Source organism: Haemaphysalis longicornis, unplaced genomic scaffold, assembly GCF_048455015.1.
Source record: "Haemaphysalis longicornis isolate Haplotype H1 unplaced genomic scaffold, Haemaphysalis longicornis Haplotype H1 scaffold_10, whole genome shotgun sequence".
NCBI classification, from domain to species: Eukaryota; Metazoa; Arthropoda; class Arachnida; order Ixodida; family Ixodidae; genus Haemaphysalis; species Haemaphysalis longicornis.
In genome coordinates this window covers 99,243,577-99,261,109 of record NW_027526204.1, presented here as the reverse complement: position 1 = coordinate 99,261,109, position 17,533 = coordinate 99,243,577, and the positions used below count along the sequence as shown (strand labels likewise).

At 49.7% G+C, this 17,533-nt stretch overlaps 1 protein-coding gene and 1 pseudogene across 1 annotated transcript in view; both read right to left on the bottom strand.

Moving 5' to 3' along the window:
* The window catches only part of LOC144157860 (uncharacterized), a 102,465-nt gene extending 87,547 nt beyond the window's left edge, over positions 1–14,918 (bottom strand). Inside the window, exon 1 of the mRNA XM_077688585.1 lies at positions 14,809–14,918. The gene's annotated coding sequence lies outside the window, so the exon portion shown is untranslated. The remainder of the gene's footprint in view (positions 1–14,808) is intronic.
* Positions 13,688–14,083, bottom strand: LOC144159972 (speckle-type POZ protein pseudogene; annotated as a pseudogene).
* Positions 14,919–17,533: the final 2,615 nt, after the last annotated feature.

The following is a 17,533-nucleotide window of genomic DNA, read 5'->3' as shown; positions in this document are numbered from 1 at the left end:
AGCCATGACCAAGCTGGTAAGGGAATCAAGAGAGATTTCTTTTCACGGGCATCGTAATTTCGTAATTGTTTTGTTCGAGGTGCGCACTTGAACCCCTGGAGCGCAGCAGCGTGTGTCAGCCAGTTCCGAGGCTTCGGAGAGTTCATACGCGCAGAAGAACAATAACAAAACTCACATCGCTGCCAGAGGAGTAAAACGTCCGCCGAACCGCCCGTAAGAACGAACCTACGCCTTCCCGAGAAACCACGAAACGTCCTGATGTCCGGAGGTGCCACGACTGTTTACGCACGCAAGAGGGCGTAGCTCGGATGGTTCGGATTTCAGACCTTCTCGGTGGCGCGTGATCTCAGTGCCGCGCGTCACACAGCACGAACTCGCCATATACTGAAGAACAAAAGTAGGGTTGGTCGGTTCTGCCGTAGTTCGCCAGAGTGCGCTTATTCGCTTATTCTTCGGATGTAACATGGTTACCGGCGTTGTATAGATCCTGATTTCTCTCCCGCACGCGTGGCATTATGAATGCCGCTGAGTTAAGGGAGAAGCTCGCTGCGGGGAAGCTAAAGCTTGTCGCAAAGCAAGGGAAAAAAAGCCAGGTTTGGAACCATTTCTTGGAAGTCGTTGACGCCCATGCCCTCTCATCAGTGGGGCATGTGCAGTGAAAAAGCTGCAAAGATTTCTTCGCCTATGATTGCGGGAAAACAGGAACGTCACACCTAAACCGCCACAAGTGCAAGAGTGCAGGCAACACTACATCGATTACACCGTTCTTCGCTGAGAAGAAAATCAAGGCATTATCTAGTGTTAAAGGAAACGTGACGACTGCTTGCGTCAAGTGGTGTGCAAAGGACATGCGCCCATTTGACGTTGTTTGCAACGACGGATTCCTAAAAGTTGCCGACGAACTTATTGCTATCGGTGCCAAGTACGGGAGCGTCTCCGCGAAGAGCGTGATTCCGCATCTCACGACGGTTTCTCGCAGAATTTCTGAAGTCGCAAACGAACTACGAGGAGCACTGATGCCTGAGATCCAGTCAGCGATGAAGGACGGTCGCTGCTACATGACCCTTGACATGTGGACCGACCACTGCAAGAAAGTAGCCCATATCACTGCAACCATTCACTACGTTAGTGCAAAATAGGAGCTGAGAAGCCCTGTTTTGTTCACTAGTGACTTTCCCTCGGAGAGAAAAACCGGAGAGATCATTCGTAAGGAGGTCGTGCGAAGGTGTGCGACGTTGGGGATCGACGCACGCATGCTGAGCAATGTCGTATTCGTGACGGACCAGGGTGCCAACATCATCAACGCGCTCCGTCCGTATGCCAGAATGAACTGCAGTGCTCACGTGTTCAACACCATTCTTCGCGCCACGTTCGACGAAGGGTACCTCGTTCGGGAGCTGCCTGAACTTTCGGAACAGGTGCAAAACGTGAAGGCTGTCGTGACCTTTTTGAAAATGAGCTTACTGGCAAGCCAGCTACCATATGGAGTTTGTCAGGAGGTGAGCACGCAGTGGAACTCGAAGCTCACTGTGATCAAGTCCGTGCTGACGCAGTACGATGAGATAGAGAGCCTATTGGATTCAAGCGGCAATATACTCCTGGATGACGTCAGTAAGGCCTTGTTGATGGACGTCGTTGATTTCCGGAAGCCCTTCAAGGAGGCAAGCGAAAAGCGTGAGCAGGAGAAAGTGTTAACGCTGCCTCTTGTTCTGTTGTATTACGCGAAACCTAAGAAGCACCTCACTACGGCTTTGACAGACTCGCCAGATGTGTGCAAGCTTAAGTCTACAACGCTAGAGTTCCTGGAACTGAGGCTGACCGTTGAAGTTTGCATTAGAATGAGAGACAGCTGGGCGAGTTGGAAGGGGTTCATATTCAAACGTTTAACTGCGCGAAAGACGGATACAAGAAAGGACACAGACGAGCGCAGTCTCACAACTCTTGTGAGTTGTGAGACTGACAACAATGCAGTCTCACAACAGTTGGGAGACTGCGCTCGTCTGTGTCCTTTCTTGTATCCGTCTTTCGCGCAGTTAAACTTTTGAATATGACCGTTGAAGAGCTTCATAAAATTTCAACGTTCTTGTGGCCGCTTTTCCGCCATCTCCGCATGCTTGACGAGCAAGGCAGGAAAAATGTACACGACAGGGTGCGCGAAATGCTGACTCAAGGAGGGCCAAGCATGGAACAGCTGGATAATAAATCCGCAGGGAAACGTTCACTCCTTCAAGCATTTAATGAGAGGCAGGATGCTAAGGAAGCGCAGACAACCGACAGTGAACTCGACAGTTACCTCCGGGACAGCGCCTCGTGTGAGGACATCAGAAGGCTGCTCGAATGGCGGGGAGCCCAGCGTAAGACATACCGTTGACATTCCGTTCTTGCTAAAAAGGTTCTTAGCATCCCCTCACGAGTGCCAGCATCGAAAGGAATTTTAGTGCAGCTGGATATGTATTGCAAGAGAAGTGGACCTGCTTGAAGCCGGAGAACGTGGATAACCTGTTGTTTTTGCACAAGAACATGTAGATTTTTGCCCTTTGCTGGCCTTTGTCCAATTCCTGTTGCAGAGAACGAAAGTGCGGTAATTTTGTCGTAATGTGTTATTTTATATTCATTCTATGAAAAGGGAGGAACCCTTTATCTGAGAGAACCTTCAGAATGGTGGGTGGCGCGTTAATTATACAGAAATTTTTGTGACGAAGTGAGAATATGGAGAATTTGCGTTTGATCAACTGTTGGTTTCTGTTTGTCATATATATTACTTCAAGCGTTTTTTTTTTACATTGCGGCAGCAATCACCTAATCTAGAGCTGCTTAAAGTATTGCGTGGTCGTTAATATGTTCTGTGTCAAGTGGAGAAAAGAGCATTGAAAAGAATGTTTTGTGCTTACTTCCTCGTGTTTATTGATGTATGTACGCATTGTTTTTTAAAAACGTTTTTTGCCAGGCCTGGTAACCACTGTACTCTTATTCCAATGGATTCTCATGTATTGCATCAAGGTTTTATATCAACGATACGATTCCGAAGAACGCCGTAACGGGGAAAGAATTCATTTAGCCAACCTGGAGCTCTGCACTTATATCTATGTACATGTCGCACCCATCCAAGTGCAACTGCCGTGGGTGGTAATTGAAATCGAGTGCTAGAAAAACGGCAGCTCTAAGGAACCACTGGAGGTAAAATGCTTATATGCACGTAGACAGTCGTAAATTGAAAAGCGGCATCAAAAATTTGAGCATACAACCTTTGCATGAAACAACCACGTGATGTCGCCAAGAACCGGGTCAACAAACACGGTGGTGGCTGTGGTACACATTAGATGCTCTGTCTGATTTTTTGCTACGAATGGCAGCGGCACTCAACCAGATAAAATAAATTCCCTTTACCGACTCAGCCTCACTGCCTGGCACGCCTTCCCCCCCTACTGCGCGTTCGCATTAAAGTCGCCCCGGTACCCAGAACATGCACCCAGGGATCCACGATGGTCGTCGCACCACTCGCACCAACTAAATCCGCACGCACTACCAGCATCTTCCGGACACGCTGTATATGGACGCATCCCCATATCAAAACCGATCAACGTATGCCGACACCACTGTCGACAACCAAAAACGCATTATCGCCACTGCCTGCACGTGGGCCTCAACACAAACTGAAGATGAAGAGATAGCCATCGCGCTCTCCCTTACCTCCACTCGTCGCGACTACGTGACAGTAATCACGGACTCACAGGAAGCCTGCCGGAATCTACAGAAAGGTCCATTTCCTCGCACTGCCCTACACATCATCGAACACTCCACTTACCTCCGCGAGGAGTGCCACATTCTATGGACTGCTGGCCATTGTGGGTTGGCCGCCAATGAAACCGCGCACGACGCGGCCCGAGAAGTGATACACCGGGCCATTGCCCCGACCCCCCTCTTCCCACCCTGGATGCCCACCCCCTACTCACTTACAGAGGGCAACACCCTTGTCGATAACACAGGTTTTGTACATAAAGCCTTATCTTGCCTCGGCCGAAAATCATTTGAAGAAAACTATTTTGTCATTATGAAGTCTTTACCATATATATTGCCATCACCGTTTTTTGTGACAAGTTTGAGTCTGCAGTTTTGAGAGGTAACCAGTTCAAGTTGAACTCAGTGTTATAGACAAGGGAGTTGCGCACTGTACAACGATATTCCCACACACTACAAGCTTTCTCGTCGCACCTTCCCCCCACCTCACCATTGTCTAACAAAGGCTGACGAAATCACCCCCCGCCAACTTCCAAACCGGACTTTCCCTCACAATACACAATGCCATTTGATCTTACCCAGCTCTCACTCACCACAGTGCAAGTTTTGCCCCAAAAGAGGTACCCTTTACCACATCGTATGGGAATGCTCCCACACACCTGACCTCTCTCCCAATACCCACCCTTCCCCTTCAAGTGGGCGGCGCAGCTGTCCAGCTCTGAACCCGGCTCCCAGCTTAACCTGGTGAGACGGGCCTGGATGGCCAGCCAGAGCCACAGGCTTCTGGACTAAGGAGTCCCCCCACTGGTCTGCCTCCACACACGGAATCAGATTGGGATTCAATAAAAAGTTTATTGCTAATAAAAGTTCCTTGCTAAGTAACTCGGGGGACGAATTGCAAAGCATGCTTTCCGCACTGGACGAAAAGAATAGAACCGTGGGCCCGAAAATAATATGCATAAAATCAAAGTAATGATCAAGAACCTCGGGACAGCACAGCAGTTTGGGATAGGGGGAGAGACAGTGGAAGTGGGAAGCGAATATATCTACTTAGGCCAAGTTGTGACCCCGGATCCCAACTATGAGGCAGAAATAATTAGAAGGATCAGAATTGGGTGGAGTGCATACGGCAGACATTCTCAGATAATGAATAGCAGCCTACCATTGTCCCTGAAGAAGAAAGTGTATGACAGCTGCATCTTACTGGTACTCACCTACGGGGCAGAAACTTAGAGCCTCACTAAGAGGGTTCAACTTAAATTCAGAACGACTTAGCGGGCAATGGAGCGGAAAATGATAGGTGTAACATTAGGGGACAAGAAGAGAGCGGAGTGGGTCAGGGAACAAACGCGTGTTAAGAACATATTAGTAGAAATTAAGAAGAAGAAATGGACGTGGGCTGGGCATGTAATGCGAAGGCAAGATAACCGCTGGTCATTAAGGGTAACAGAGTGGATCCCTAGAGAAGGCAAGCGTTGCAGGGGGCGGCAGAAAGTTAAATGGGCCGATGATATCAAGAAGTTTGCGGGGATAAATTGGTCACAGTTGGCACAGGACCGGGGTAAGTGGAGAATAATGGGAGTGGCCTTTGCCCTGTAGTGGGCGTAGATAGGCTGGTGATGATGATAAAGAAAAGTTTATTCCTTCTACTCCTCATCATCTAAACCTGAGGCTGGTCACGGACAGGCGGGTTTTATGTAGGTTTAGAAATAAATGGCCACCCGTCCCGGTAATCAGTGGCTAAGGCGTTGCGCTGCTCAGCACGAGGTCGCGGCTTCAATTCCCGGCTGTGGCGGAAGCTTTCCTGATGGAGCCGAAAGCAAAAACGCCCGTGTGCACGAGCTTTCGGCGCACTTTAAAGATCCCCAGGTGGTCAAAATTAATCCGAAGCGGTCCACTACGGCGCACCTCATCATCTGCGTTGCGTCCGCGCGAAAACCCTACAATCAATCAATCATAAATAAATGACCGGGCCCGGCCCGTGCCCGGGCATAAGACAGCGGGCCCGGCCGGGCTCGGGCTTGTGACGACGGGCCCGGGCCGGGCCTGGGCTAGGCGTTATGGGCCCGGGTCGGGCGCGGGCTTCTTAAAGTGGGCTAAGGCCGCGCCCGGGCCCTAAAATCAGGCCCGAGCAGGGGTCTAGACGCAACTCTCCTGTCATTACCTTCCAGAGGTGGTCAACTAAAACCAGCAGGCTAATCCCCGGTACAGCAGGCGTGCTTGGCTGAAGAAGCTTGTCTGCAATAACTGGCCGCTGTCTTTGATAGAGAAATCAGTCACTTTCCATGAGTACTTGCATTATTTCCTTGCAAATGAAAGGAACTTCCATCGCTTCCAGAGAAAACATTGCCTCACTGTACTGACTACGTACAAACACTTGCACAAGGCGGCATTCTCTTTTTGATGACTCATCATGTCCGAACACGTGAAGATGAAAGTTTGTCTTCCCAATCTCCTGCAGAGAAATTGTACGAGAGACATCTTCGCAGATAAAAGAGTGGTGACTCCCGCTATCCCTGATGCCAGAGACGTATGCGCACTGATGACTTCCCTGAATACAGAGCCTACAAGTTTGTAGCATATTTGTGTGTACAGGATAGGCATCTTGCTGTAGCGCAGGGTACTGGCATCCAACTTCCTTATGTTGTCTGTTCTATCAGTTCCTCTGCCCTGCCAGCTAAGATCGCAAACCAATGCTACAAGTTGCTCGTTGCAGTTTTCACACTTGACATTGCGGTGACACTCTTCAGAAAAATACTCTTTCATAGTGTGATGAAGGCGTCGTCTGTCGGCTGCAAACTTCTTTAATCTATCCTTATGACTGATATTCCCATCGCATAGCTCCGCAGAGTGCTGGCCTGAGTCGCAGAATGGACACTTGTGCTCTCCCGAGGCGCTAGAAGTCAGCATCGCTGCAGTTGGAGGCATGCGCAAGCCTTCCTTGCCACCTTGTGATTTCGGGTGAGGTTGTTCCCTTCTGCAGTCAACACCAATCTGTTGTCTGCACTCTGCACGGTTGGCCCAAGAACAGTGGAATCAAATTTGTGACCAGATGCGGGGAGTGGTCAGTATGCGCAAAACTTGGACCCTCCTACGGCACCTACTCAACCCTGAGAACACACGCACGGCCCAGTCTCGAAAACTACAGAAACCCATGCACAATACTCCTGGCTCCCTCTCCGAAATCATGACCCAGCTTCGCTCCCTACACATACTGGAAGGACCACAAACACAACTCCCAGCCTATCGCGGAGAAGATAACGACCAACTCGACGCTGAAATCACCGAAGCATAAGTCAGGACGGCTCTTGAAACCATCAAACCTGGTTCAGCTCCCGGTCCCGACTGTGTCACCAACATGATGCCTCCATCACACAACTAACCGAATACTACAATCGCTTAGTCACCAACAAGATGCCTCCATCACACAACTAACCGAATACTACAATCGCTACTGGCGAAGTGGCACTCTTCCCCCAGACTGGCGCACAGCAGAAATTTCTTTCATCCCAAAACCAGGCAAACCTGTAGCCCTCGATCAGCTCCGCCCCATCTCGCTTACCTCCTGCGTTGGCAAAGTGCTGGAACACGTCATCCTAGCCAGACTTACCCACCACGTAATTCAAACCGAAGCCCTTCTGCAAGAAATGCTTGGATTCGGACCTAAACTCTCTGCTCGGATCTACTACTACAAGTATCTAATGAAATTGTCCAGCCTCCCAGCAAAGTGGACAATGCAGCCGTGCTGGCGCTTGATCTTAAAAAAGCCTTCGACATGGTCAATCACGAGGCAATAATGGCCGGCGTCTCAGCAATTTCCTCCGGTTTGAGGGTGTATAACTATGTCAGAGCTTTCCTGAGTGACCGAACAGCCACAATACGCCTGGGCTTACGCACTAGCGGCCCATACCATCTGGCCAGCCGAGGTACTCCCCAAGGGGCCGTCCTCTCCCCTATGCTTTTCAATTTCGCCCTCCTGCCTGTTGCGAAATCTCTCAAACAGATGCCGCACCTTCGTGTTGGCATATACGCGGATGACATTACACTCTGGGTACCAGGAGGTAATGATGGACATATTGAAATCACTCTCCAAGCAGGCGCCGATGTGGTCAGCTCTCAGGCAGCCTTGGCCGGACTCACCTGCTCCCCTTGCAAATGCGAGCTGTTAATCCTCCCTCCTCGTACACGTACTCATGCAAAAGGCCATACAGTCCCTAAAGTCTCCCGCCTCAGAATCCTCGGCCTACTTATCCAGCAGAATCGAGCCAATGCTTTCTTCATACAACAACTTGGATGTGATGTCGACCAAATTATTGCACTCCTTCGGCGGGTAACCAACCGAAACCAACCGGACTCCAATCTGGCTCTGCTACATTTTGTACGGGGGACAATCTCTTCTGAAGCTCTCCGCATCATCCAGAGTAACCCGCCTCAAAAGATGGTGGAGCTGGTGTGGGCCCCGGCTCACACTCGCCTGCCGGGACACGAACTTGCCCATGCCATTGCCCGCGATCTCACACTCCGGGCTGGTGTGAGCATCGTCCCCGGACACGGCGCGCGCTCCTCGAAAGAACGCCTCTCACGTTCAACGACATCGTGGAGCACTACCTACTCTCGTCGTACTTTCTCCCCCGCCCATTCCTCCCTCACGCCTCACCAAACCCGCTATTGGCGACTCTTGCAAACAGACTCCTTCCCATGCAGAGTTCGCCTACACCACATCCACCCCTCATCATTCCCGTCTCCCAAATGTCCCCAATGCGGCCAACGTGCCACTCTCGAACTTTCCATTTAGGCTTGCCTTTACGACCCCTTCCCTCAAATTTCCAGCAGCGAGCTATGGAGAGAGGCGTTGGTTATCTTTAGCCAGGAGATTCAGGAGGCCCTGGTACGCAGCTACCAACCCTCAGTCACCGTGGCTAAAATAAAAAGTTTTCTCTCTCTCTCGCACCATCCAGGGATTCCGGGGACACAGAACTTCCGCCAACGAAGGACTCTCCGCCTGAAAGGCCTGACCTGTGCAAACTGTGTGGTATCTGTCGGTGGTACGCAACTACGATGTGTGATGGCAATGCTCTCACAAGCACGCTTGTCATCGTAGTAGAGTACGTGTGTGAAGAAACCTTCAGGGCTGGCAGTCCACGCACGTGACGCTGCATGTGGTTCAGCAGTCGCTGGAGCCCGCCAACATCATTCGATGACACCACTGAAGGGAGCGATCGAAGCTGCACCAGATGTTTCTGTACAATCCGGGGTTTCACCAAAGCGTCGCGAAAGAATTTCCACGGGGTCTGGAAAGCGTCGGTTGCAGCCTGGCAATGGATGCAGTAGCTGACCCACCCAGCAGCGACCAAAGGTAATGAAAATTCTATCCATTGTTCAGGCTGGAATTTTCGTGGATGGCTGCCTTAAACTGCGTCCAAAAGCTGAGCCACTAACACAACTCGCCGTTGACGGTTTGGAGCTGCAGCGTCGGGAGCTGCATGGAGCTTCCATGGAGATGACGCTCGTCACTCTGAGAATACACCACAGAAGGTGCAGGGGCTGTCGATCCCAGCAGGCGTTGACCATTCCGCAGCGATCCCTTCTCAGTCCTTAGCTGACCCGCATGCCTTTGGCGGCGTCATCGATTCGTACCTCATAATTGCTTCGAACTCCGCCACGCACTCGTCGTCAGGTAAACATTTTCCACCTAGGCATTCAGCTTGCTGAACTCCTTGTTGTTGGACTGCAGCCGCCCTATGAGTGAGCCTGAAGTTTCCACATTAGAGTATACAACACCGTCTTCCCTTCATTTATAAGCCTTGTGTTTTGTCGCCGATAAGCTGTTCTCTTTACTATCAGCTTGTGCATTTTTCTTTCCGGATTATAGCAATGCCTCCTCCACCTTGTTGTCACCGACATCGCTCTTACCGATTTCACGCGATACGCCGGCTTAGTAGCCCCGACTTCTTTCTTCCCGGCTTTCCAGGCACCAGAAGATGATGAAAAAAGTCCAATTTCTCTAATAAGAAAGAATAACAGTATTTACATTAGATAGAAAAAAAATGTCCATGGCTTCCGATGATCCTCGTCTTCCTTGTTCAGACCACCAAAGCTCTTGGTACGTGCTTCTCTTCATCTGGGTTATCTCCGACGACTTAAAATGCAACAACTGGCATGCACGAAAGAACACTCAGTACCACATACATTCATAACTTGGTCTGAGCTGCCACACCGGTATAACATTAGTTTTAAAATCAATGTTTTTGAGGTAGGTTTAAATGCAATCATAGGTTCGTAAGCTAAAAACAAGCTGTGTACAATATGCTGATAATAATGTGAGCAGGAAATCTGTGTTTAATAGCCACATTTGCCACCTTACACATAAGAGGCAGTGCACACAAACATTACAAATGGAAATTGAATGTCTTGAAATATTAGAAATCATTGGTGGCAGGACAAGCTCAGCTAAACAAACAAACTCAATGAGTGACACAAAACAAACAGGTGCGTAAAATGTACCATTGGAGAGTAACACAAGACGCCAACAATGCACAATTGGATGGATTTTAAATCTTCAGAGAACTGCAGTCTAAGGGCTATCAGGCACAAAGCTAATGATTGATTGATTGTAGGGGTTAACGGACCGACGCAGCGCAGGCGATGAGGCGCGCCGTAGCGGAGTGCTCCGGATTAATTTTGACCACCTGGGAATCTTTAACGTGCGCCGAAATCTCGAATACACGGGCGTTTTAGCTTTTCGCCTCCACCAGAAAAGCAGCCGACGCCGCCGGGAATAGAACCCGCGTCCTCGTGCTCAGCAGCAGAACGCCTTAGCCACTGAGCCACCGCGGCGGGTCACAAAGCTAATCACTTTCAGCTAACATAGAATGAAGTTCTTTTTTGCGAAACAGGTTGCCTCACTAAATACGCATCCTTACGCACCAAATCAGTACTTTGTAATAGATAGCTCCAGTCTAGGTGTGTTCAGGGAACACGTAGCCGCGCAGTTGTACCCAATTATTAGATATGCATCAAATATTTTTGTGCGTGCCTCCACAAGTCTTTGGCTGTCTGCTAAGGGCGCATGGTGGACACTGTATATAAAAGGAGTGTTGTGAAAATTGTGAAAACGGTATGGGACAAGCAGCATTTAAGGGGCCATTTAAGTAATTCTTTTCACTGAAAAATTCAATGACGAAAAGTGTAACCGTATTAATGTGTCAGCATTCTTTGTCAAGTACACCCGCAAAGTCTGCCCCCAGTTAAAAAAGTGCAATACCTAATACATGCTAAGTAAACACATAATCAGACAAATTAACATGCGTAATTATGATGGACTCGTGCCTTTAGACTCGATAAGAGTAAAAAAAGTGACGTAATGCACTGATTGGGTATTTAAAAAAAGGCCCTGGAACCCTACATTTTGTTGTCACGCAGCTTATATTTCCCCTCATTAGATGTCTTTCCAGCAATGCATTTGTGCTCAGTGAAGCCGGTTTTTCAGGGTTGGATTGAAATCGCTCCACTGGGATGTGTATGCTAACCCATGAAACAAATACAGAGAAACTTAGTGGGTTAGCCTAGATACAGGACGCGCCAATTAATATTAGTCAATACAGGTCCACTGTGAACATGTCGACCTTTGGGATACAGCTCGAAGCACACCGGAAAAGACAGCAATACAGCTGCTCGTACGGGCCCATCGTCATTCATAACAGTAAACGTCACTCACGGCACCTGCCTACTGAATACCTCTATCGAACAAAAAAAGCATTCACAGAAGATAACAATGCTGCGCACTCCTTTTTCAGGAGTTACGAAGCACAGCCTGACATTTGGTTTTTCACAACTGTCGTTAAGACAATAGATGCTCACCCACCAACAATTTCTCGGCACAGCTAGTTAACTCTAGCAAAGCTAGCACTCTACATTCCAATTCACGGGCAGGAAGCAGACAGCTTACCAAGCACTCAAATTACAAGCCTGAAGCAACACAAACTGGTATGATAGAGCGGCTCCCACCGCACGCATGCCACCGCAGCCGAAAGCCTCGTAGCACGCATATTAACGAAAGCCGCGGTTCCGCAAAAAACTAAATATTGTTGTTAGAAACTTTACACATTTCAAAATTGAAACAAAAACATATTCAAAACTAAAAAACTGCACAATATATTTGAATTCAACAAGTTTGCTACAATACGAAATTAAGTGGCGCTGGCGTCCGCCGTATCTTTTAATTTAGGAAGTACTACACGCCATTTGTCGTCTTAAAAAATTTTAAAGGCATTATTGGAAGTATTCAACCAGTGAGAAGCTTGTACGCTTAGTAAGCTGTAGGTTTGGGCAAGTTGGTAATCCAGGCTGTACTTAAATTGCGCAAAAAAATAACGAAGACTGGGGAGAGACGACACGAGACAGCGCAATTGAAGTACAGCTTGTACGCTTGATGAAGCTGAGATGATAAGCCTAGTTTGATGCTCGCCGAGCGGACACAGTGACACTCCTCCTTGGTCGGTGCAAAAAACCAAAGGATAAGCGGCGATGCGTTGGGCATACGAAACATGTTTGCTCAGGCATCGAGCACACCGTAATGCGTAAATAAAAAGCGAAAAAGAAACGACCACATCAAGTCACGCAGAAAATCCCCTGACGATGAAATGGACGATCGCAGGTTCGGAAAGTTGGACTGGGAATCTCGCATGCTTTCTCAGCGCCTCAAAATACAACGGCTTATGAAGCACACAGCTTAATTTAATCACAGCCAACACCACCCACCCAACCCAGCGAGGTGTTACGTTGTTGCACAGCTCAGACAAACTTTACGGCGCAGAAGCTACAGTGTGAATCTCAGCTTGTGAATCGCACACGGTACACGACATTTTTCTTCGCTCAGCGGATAGGCTAGGCTAGTGCGTGACTTCGCAATGGATGCGAGCATGGATTTGAAAAATTTTCGGCGCCGAACATAATCATATCAAAAGTGCATATGTTCCCGTTTACAGTTCAGAAGTTTGACAGGCAAATCGTGAAATTTGTTTGGGACAGCTCCTTTGCTGCCACTGCCCCTAAAAAGTGTGTAGCGGATGTGACAGCTGCGCGGCTCCACGTCAGAAACGTCAGAGGCCTCGAAGGCCACGCCCCCGTTGGAAAGTAGACGAAACGTAATATTGCCGCCGAGACATCGCCTGGTCACCAGCCGGATCCGCTACATCACCGGGCAACAGCGCCAGGATCCCTCTCCTGCAGTTCTTGCTGCGCCTGGTGGCTTCGCCTTCCGTTCCTGTCGGTCAGCGTGGGAACCACTCGCGACCGAGTCACAACGGACTACATAAGTGAGACTCTTCTGTTTTTCTTCACGCTTGTGCTCCTCACGAATCGCCACGGAACTGCGACAGGGAAGGACTTGGTCACGCTTACGTCTCCCTTCGTGTTTCACTCTTTTATTTTTCAATTTTGTTCTTTTTTCTATCCCGTTCTGCGAATCCCCGTTTTCCCGCTCTGTGCAATATAATGAGTCCACGCTTCACCTACTTGTTGCGACGCTGTCGTCTTGCGTGCACGTTTCGTGGTTCGCACCACCGAATTCTGACATCATCACAAGCACCTACTATGCTGCCTTATAGCTCAAAGTGACCACGACCCCGCAGCCGCAACCTTTCACGCCCACATCCATAAGCTACTCAAGCGTGGATGGCCTCTGTATTTCCTGTGCCGCGACCTAAACGTAGATGTCACCTGCAACTTCTATTTACCCACCTAATCTCAGGGTACTGCGCAGTCAAAATATTCATTAAACCAAATAAATCAAGTCTGTTTTGTGGAACGTTTATTGCAATCGAACTTGTTGCAGCGACCGCCGAAATGACAACAAAGAATGTCATTTGTGGTGGAGTGGCAAAGAATATATCTGCTTTTTCTATACAGAGCCTTTATTTTCTTCGAAACCAGCCGTAGGAGCAACGTTTTAAACCGTCAGGGCAGATAAGACTTCGGCGACGAGGTGGGCTTTTTCAATTTCCATTTCCTTCCAGCCATCCGTTTCCATCACCTCTGAGGCGTGCACTTTGATAAAGTCGATTGCTTTCGCCTTCAGCTGCTGGGCGTTGTGCATGTCGGCATAGACCAATATCTCCGCAGCTCTTCTCACCGATAGCTTCTTGCACAGGACGACTTCACACATCGCCTTCAACCTCGTCAAGTCGTACTTGTTGGCTGCGACGAGGACTTGCTCGGCCATCTGGTCTAATTTTGGTGCATCTCCAGTGTAGATAAACTCGACCACTTCGCGAAAGACCTCGAATCTACAGTCAGGTATCTCCACTCGACCTTGCTCCTTCTCTTTCATGTCGTTCTCGAACATGGCGGCGAAAACGGGGCTACGGGCTGCCAGTATATTTTTGTGTGCGTGAATGTCTTCCCCCTCAACACTGAAAACGACGTCCGAGAACCGACGAGATGACAGCAGGTGGCCGGAATCTTGTGACAGGCGCCTTCCGGGAATCTGTATTTCTCCCGGTGTATTTCGGGTTGAAACGATCTTCGAGTCGATGAAACCAAGCACCTCGCAGTATACGGTAAGCTTGTCGTTCGGCAGAAGGTGGTCGGTACCCGTCAGGAGGTAGTCCTTTTCGATGAACTTTGCAAAGCCCCAAGAACCGCCCTTAGAAAAGTAGCAAGTCCATTCTTGGAGGCTGGCCTTATGCCCTCCTTCGTCAATCACAGCGAATTTATAGTCAATGGGGTATTTGTCTTTACAGTCGTCGGCGGCATCTCGAACGTAAAGGGAGACGAAGTCCTTGCTTTCCTCGTTGAAACCATTGGGGTACAATTGTAGACGCCAATAGCGGTTGCCGGGTCCTTTCGTTGAAAAGGTCGGACTTTCTATGTTCTGTCCGGTCTCCTGACGGCGCAGGCTAAAGTCGTGAATAGTCCAGGTGTACGTAAACTTTGAGATTTTCGAGCGCGTTTCGCACGAAATGTCCGTTCGCCAGTTCGCTTCACGCTTTGCGGGTGACGCCATTGGAAGTGAACAACGCGCGGAAATCGACTGATAGCAAGCGGAAGCGATGGAAACTCGTAACTCACCAACGAATGGCGCAAGGATCCGCAGCCTCACTATCTCCCGTTGATTAAAGGAATCTAACCAATACGTGCAGGATAAATGCTACACAAACGCACCACCGTTCCGCAGCCACTTGAGGCTGATTTCTGTTTGATTTGGCCACCGCAATAGCACGCCGCCGAGCCGCTGTTTCACTCTGGGGACGTGGCGCCATCTGGAGGGTTTTATCTCAAGCCTCGCTGGAACCACGCGGGTACAGCCAGTAGAGCCACGGAAGAAAGTAACTACGGGACGCACCACCTTTCACAAGCCAACCTCTTCCGTCTCCGCGTCTCCCGTCGCGCTATATCACGATGGCCGTTCGCAGGAAATTCGTCGTAGCGTTAGCGGTTCAGGCTGATTTTGATTGATTGATTGTAGGGTTTAACGCGCCGACGCAACGCAGGCAATGAGGCGCGCCGTAGTGAAGGGTTCCTGATTAATTTTGACCACGTGGGGATCTTTAACGTGCGCCGAAATGTCGTACGCACGGGCGTTTTTGCTTTTCGCCTCCATCAGAAAAGCAGCCACCGCGGCCAGGATTCGAACCCGCGTCCTCGTGCTCAGCAGCACAACGCCTTAGCCACTGAACCACCGCGGCGGGTAGTGGTTCAGGCTGGCAGTTAGAGTTGTCGAAACGTAATCGGGGAAGCCGAAGACTGCTCTTCGCTGTTCCAGTGGCCACCTGGGAACCAGCGTTGCGCCCACTGGGTTTAAAAATGAAGGACGTTCACACTAACGCGTAATATTTGAAGGTAGCGAATCTGTAAGCAACTTTCACCATCATCACGGCAGTTTATAAGTCCACGATTGCTGCCGATTTTCTTATTCTTCGCTGCCGCAGCGACCTATACTCCATCATTGTAGTGTGAGCTTCTTTCATTGTTTGGAAGTGATAATCATTCGATATCACCTTTGACGGGCGTACGTATGACGTGTCTTTCTCGTTCCGAGCAAGTCTTGCCACTATTATTACTGCAAACGCTGGAGTCCTCCTCGTTCTGGGCAAGTCTTGCCACGATTACGACGAGTGCTGGAGGTTTTTTTTTTTTCTGGGCGGGGGGGGGGGGGGGGGGCAATCTTGGCCAATCTCCCTAAGTGCTTGTCTTGACAAACATGCGCAGGGGGCGCTGGCTGGTCGTCGCGAGGCACGTACACACGAGCGTTAGGCATTTGCTTGTTTTTGTTAACCGCCAGGCGATCACCGCGAGGCCCACGCTTACGCGCGCGCACGGCAATTTCTTGGTATTTTTCACTGCGGACACAAAAAATTACGATTTGCTAAACAGCTTCGGTGTTAAAACAAGTACTAGACTACATGAAACCACCGCCAAGAAACGTGACTGTGGGTACAATCTTTGCCATTTCGTTTTCTTGTTGAAATTGCAATCCTCTCTATATACGGAATTGGCCAACAAGCTGACCGTTAAGTACCGGCGCATCACCTCCGTACATTAGCAGCGATCATGTTTAAATACAAGCGGTGTATACGTTTTTCTCGTCCGTTGTAGGGTAGGAAAAAATACTAAGTACAGCTGCCGCGTCAATGCAGTTCCGAATTCGATTGTTAGGTCGCCTAAGATTATTTGCAGTGTTGTACGGAACGCCGTTCCAAGGAACGGCGTTCGTGGAACTAGTTCCCTTTGGAAGGAACGGAGGAACGCCACCGTTCCATTAACATCGTATGGAACTGCAGCGGTAACTCGTTACGTTTACGGAGGAACGGCAGAGGGAACGTCGTTCCTTCTCTAAACGTTCGATTTGGCTGTTTTTGATGCCAAGGCTTTAGGGCAGAAGCTAGTACGACAACCCACCGGCCACTACTGCGTTTCTCTTCCTATAAGCTGCCCAAATTAGCCCGACCTTTCGCAGAACGTACTTCCTCGAAGGATGAAGGCAGAGGAATAACCACGCACCGGGCTGCAGCCTGTTGGGCAGGCTGCAGCGTGTGGGCACGGCCATGTCGCTACGTCGGCTGCAGATGCGCATGGGACAGGTGCTCCAGCGCCCCTTTGATTCGTATTCTGCCGCAACTTCTTCTTTTGTACATAAGAGTGGAATGTGAAAGCCGAGCAGGAGAAGACGTGACTGCACCGTGTCTATTGCATGCGCGTCCTCTACAGTACAGGCAGCCAAGCCAGCCGAACTGAACGTACGAGACGTCTCTGTTGGGTCGCCAGCGTTTCGCTCACCACGTGTAAAAACAAGGCGTCAAGTTCTCAGCCTCGGATTCTTGAAACATCGCCGCTGCCGCCCAAAGTGAGGTGGGAGCTATATGATCTCATGCGCAACAGCAACCACCCCCGAGGGCTGCAAGCGGAACCTGAGCTCGAACGAATTCTACCGCCTCACGGCACAGACATGGCGCTCGAACGCGCCGCCGTAAGCTTTTTCGCGCACAGAGGGGACTTGCTGTTTCGTGATGTGCCAGGTTTGCTTTGACGTTTGGTTTTCATATTTAGCTGGGAGTTTTCGCGCCACCTTTCTTTGCATAATAGCAGTGCGACGATTGTGGTGTATTGTTACGGGCCGGTTCCGACAAGGGCTTCAGCCGGGCACCAATGGCGAGCCCAGTCCTGGTAGCGTAGCTGTTGGCTGCTGCCGTGCGCACAGTTCCTCCGTTCCGACGGCGAAAAGCCGGAGGCCAAACTTAGAAACTGTTCAATGCATGGCTAAGTGAATAGCATAAAGTTACAGGAGACAAGGCTG